Genomic DNA, 4,694 nt, shown 5'->3' with positions numbered 1-4,694 from the left:
GGTAGGGAAGAAAGCAGAGAAAAATACATCGTAGACAAAAAATTTAAATGAAGCTGTGCCTTGTTCCATGACATCAAATGGTCTCGTTTTGATTTTGCACGGCATGTTCAACCATACGCGTTTCACAGCAGGAACACAAAACTTGAGCGCTTTCTTTGTAGTAGAAAAATTGTATTTTTTTTACATCAACGTTGGACCAGACAGTCACCTGGCAACACTAACTGGTGAGTCCCAGCCCAGTAACGGCTCCCTCGGAGTAACGAAAACCAACATCGAAGGCCATGCTTTCGCAATGCAAGCGCGGGAAGCGCTTGCAGAGCCGGAAATACGTAATATATACCACGCGTGGTTTGGTTTTCACATTTATACCGTCTGTCGGTCATCCCTAGATAGCGCTCGTAAGCGTACGCTGCATTGTGCTTCTGTAATCGTTCGCAAGAAAAAAATTGTGGGCTGAGATCAACGACGGTGTCCTTGCGACACCATTGGGTGTCAAAAACTGTGGAGCGAAGAGCGAAGCGTCTGGTGCGGTTTCGAACTACGGAGGCGACCTTGACAGCACGTTTCACAAGGACCCGTTCTACTTATGCTTGGCCCAGCCATGAGCACGAACTTAAGTATAAACCCTGAATGAATATTTTACAAGAAGTCGTCATTAGCCCATTCAATAAAAGAACGTATCATTATTCATTGGCCTGCATAGGGGTAAGATAGGCTTTTTTTTTTTTTGGTGTTGCAAAAACTTAATTTACAAACATAGTTCAAAGTATTTTTCTCGTATGCTCCCTTTAAACAGATTTTCCGATTAGAGTCATCGCGCATGTGATCATGTCATGACAATCACTATAAGAATTCCATTATATGCGATGCCCCAGTTTCTTTTTAGCGACATGATGTAATAGGTAGGAGATGTTGGCGCCTTTGCGTGTCGCAGGCTACTCCTAGCCGCTTGATAAAACGAACTGTTATCACACACTTTTTCAATATAGTCAGTTATCATGAACACAAGCACTGTACGTGAGCACGGAACCTGGGGAAGGTGAAAATGTATACCGACGCATATGTAAGCACAATTTATTTATTTCATTCGTTCTTGCCTAAGGCCAGCACGGAATGTAACGGTCTTAGAATATCGCAATATCTTACAAACCGAAATATTACTCCTTTTTCTAAACACTCTAGGTTGCTATTACTTAGAGTCCAGGCTAATACGGAAAACAACTAGTTTTTTCACCTATATCTGCCTGGAACTTGTTCCCTACTCCTTATTTTATGAATGGATTCTGAAGAGACCTATGAACTGTTCACACTGGGATCGACGTGGTATCTTCTGTCCAACAGGAGAAAAGATGTTGTCGTCTAGCATGTGTAATATTTCTGGACACTGAAGGTGCCTACGACACCGTTTTGCACCATTCGATTGTTCAGGCGCTTGAAGGTCTCGGCGTTGGTGGCCGGATGTATGTGTGGCTGTACAAAGTGGCGTCCTCTGCCCAATATTGCTCAATGTTATACTCGTGGGCCTTGAAAACAAGCTACCTGACTCAACGCATACCTACACTTACGCGGATCACATATGTATCTGGTGTAGCCAAGTGTGCAGTATTGTCATTCACGCGCAAATCAATATCGTAATGCCCCACTGTTGCCGACGGAACGGCGCTTCCTTTAGTCACCCACCAGATTTCTTGGTGTCTCAATAGACCGCACTCATTTTTGGACAAAACAGGTTACTAGGTTCCGGATTAAACTGACAAGCTTCCTACACGTTCGTCGTGTTACATCGAGACTGGGATTGGGCGCTTCTGAATGAAGTCTGCTCCACGTGTACCAGACGCTTTCCGTGGGCTGCATACGTCACAGCATACCTATGCTATATAACATAGGTTCAGCTTATCATGTGCGAGAGCCTTAAGGCAAAATCACTTATGCCTTGGCTTGCCACCCTGCACGTCAACCAAGGGCACAAAGCGGAAACACGGGCTCGACCAATCGACGTATGCAGATCCTGTGAACCGTTCCGGATCTATCTTCGTCTGCTGACCAGACACTCACACCATCATCTGTCACGACTTCCATGTACCAACCTGGACTGTGAGTTTTTCAAAACAATTGTATACTACGCAAGCATTATACCTGCAAGGTTTCAGGCCACCAAAATCCCCGAAAAACTTTCCTAGACAGTATCCAGACCACTAGTGAGGCTTCACATACGTGGAATTACGAAGAAGTCCCACGTTTTTTCTATCGTTTTAAAACGACTGGCACTGTCTCATATATTTACGATATATAGTGGAACTATACAAGTATGTACTGATGGTTTGGTGGCACCCATCTGTCGCAACAGATATATTTGTTTTCCCACAACTTTGCATTACCCGGTGATTTCTATTAGATATTAGATATTCTATCGATATTTACAGTGGTGGGACTGGCGGCAGTACGGGATGCTGTCCGTTTTATGACAACTCAGAAATCTCGCAAATGGACGCTGGACTGCGATGGCAAATCAGTGTTGCAGGCGCTAGAATGCTTGTTAAAGAAATTATCATATTGCCTGCTCGTGCTGGAAATCGCCCACCTTCATCAGCAATGTGGCCACTTTATCATTTTTCCATTGGTGGCTGGTCATTGTGCTGTGAGTGGCAGTGAACTCGCTGACAATGAAGCGAAATCGCAATTATCTTTCTCTGATGACGTGCGGATCGCCTGCTCGCCACCTGACTCTTACTGAATGGTCAATGCACTCATACAGGACCTTACAAAGACATACAGAGCCCACGCTGATAACACTGACAGACGACTACATATGATTGACCAAGACGATAAATTCTATTTGCACCCGAAGGCCACGCGGAGCAACGCGTCACTGCGACGCAGGATTCGGCTGGGCATTGCTTTCAGCCGCCACTTCGCACATCTCATCGGCCAGTCGAAAAGCTTTGATCGCGAACACTGTCAGACAATTGATACTCTGGAACACTTGCGATTTCCCTGGATACATCGAAGTACGTTGGACAATACGCTAGCCCATTGTTGCTGCCCGCTGTTGAGTGAAGCATGGATTAGAGTTCCCAAAAATAAACAACATTTATTCCATACGGACGCCATCGTGTGCCTCGTCGACGTACCTCAATTAATCTCAATACTTGCCCCCTCCCCCACCATCCATCTCCCAGAAGGAGAACACAGGCCGCTTGCGTAACTTTATCGTGTTGGATTGGGCGTTGACGTGCGCGGCTGCGTGCAATGGCATTTATAAGTTGGCTGTCGTGAAACGAAGTGCGCAACAAAGAGCATTGTTCATGTTAACCCCTGGGGCGTTAAGCCTGCGTAATTGGTGCGCGCGCTGCCAAGTTTCCTTGTGCTATATACCTTGACTATTTTATCCCTTCTCTTGCTCTCACGGTGGACCAAAGTAGAAGGTATGTTAGCAAAACACACAGGAAACGTGAGCAGTTTGTGGGGAGCAGGTTGGCCCCGCAAGGTAGCCCATTCCTCTCAGTGCTGCAGTGAGCTACGCGTACATGAAAACGCTGCTAAAGAAAGACGTTGCTGGCCTCAAGAAGACAAGTCCTATTGTCGATACGCTGGCTTCAGCGACACTTCTACCACTGTTAATCACTTCAAGCACCCATCTTCCTTTGAACTTCTGTCATGTTTGGATACCTCCCTTCAAGCACACATGAATTCCTTCTTAAGGCATGAAGCACTTAGACCGTAATGTAAACGCGTTTCGCATAAACTTTGCACCACCGTCGCTGCAGGCGCCGCTGAATTGTGGGGTGATTTCGAGTAGCGTTTCTTCTTTCTCATTGATTTAAAAATAAATTATGTGTTAGAACTTCCCCAAACTAGACAGTGGGTTACGAGAGACGCTGTAGAGTGAAAGGCTCTGGATTAATTGTGATTAATCTTCTGGAATAATGCTTATCAGTAATTCTGGGGCTCTGGATTAGTTCTTCAACATGCACCTAAACACACATACGCCTTTAACGTACCCTAAGCACCCGAGCGTCTCTTTTTGTTGCATTTCGCCTCCATCAATAAGCGGTCGCCGGAATAAAACCCATGACCTCGAGACAAGCAGTGCAAAGCCATAGCCACTAAGCTACCACGGCGGATACGTGTCGTTCATGTTAAATGATTTTCCTTACTTTTATGTAATGCGCAGATTGTTGAATTCCCTTTAGAAAGGGCGATGATGAGGCGACGTTTCTTAAATATTCGAGGTTCGTTGTTTTTCGCCTGGCGCATGTTTATCACTACACGTCTTTTCCATTTTTATGCTTGTGCACGCAACATTGCTCGCCCTTCTATCCTGAAACCAGCGCTCAATTTCACGCAGGAATATTTTCCCGTAACGGACTTGACCGTCCCATTCACAGCCTATCTTATAAACACAACTCCGTTTACAAGCACTATCTTCAATCACGGCAAACGTACAGAAAGAACGATTGCACTATTCGATTAGTCGCAGTTACCCAAGCCGCACGCAAGGCTTCCTCCTCTTGACACGCTCAGAGAAGAGCCACGGAAACTTTGCGTTTCCTCTCCATAAACTGCGCGCTTACACGCAAACACAGCAAGGCCGCCACACGCGCGTAGTCTGCGATCGGGGGCTCGCGCTTCGCCTTGGCTCGGCGCCAAGTCGCGTCCACTGCTGGGGGCGGCGCATCACATAGGCCCCGCAG

This window comes from Dermacentor andersoni, chromosome 5 (genome assembly GCF_023375885.2).
Source record: "Dermacentor andersoni chromosome 5, qqDerAnde1_hic_scaffold, whole genome shotgun sequence".
Classification (NCBI taxonomy): domain Eukaryota; kingdom Metazoa; phylum Arthropoda; class Arachnida; order Ixodida; family Ixodidae; genus Dermacentor; species Dermacentor andersoni.
The sequence above is the reverse complement of the archived record's forward strand: the minus strand, read 5'-3'. Positions refer to the sequence as shown.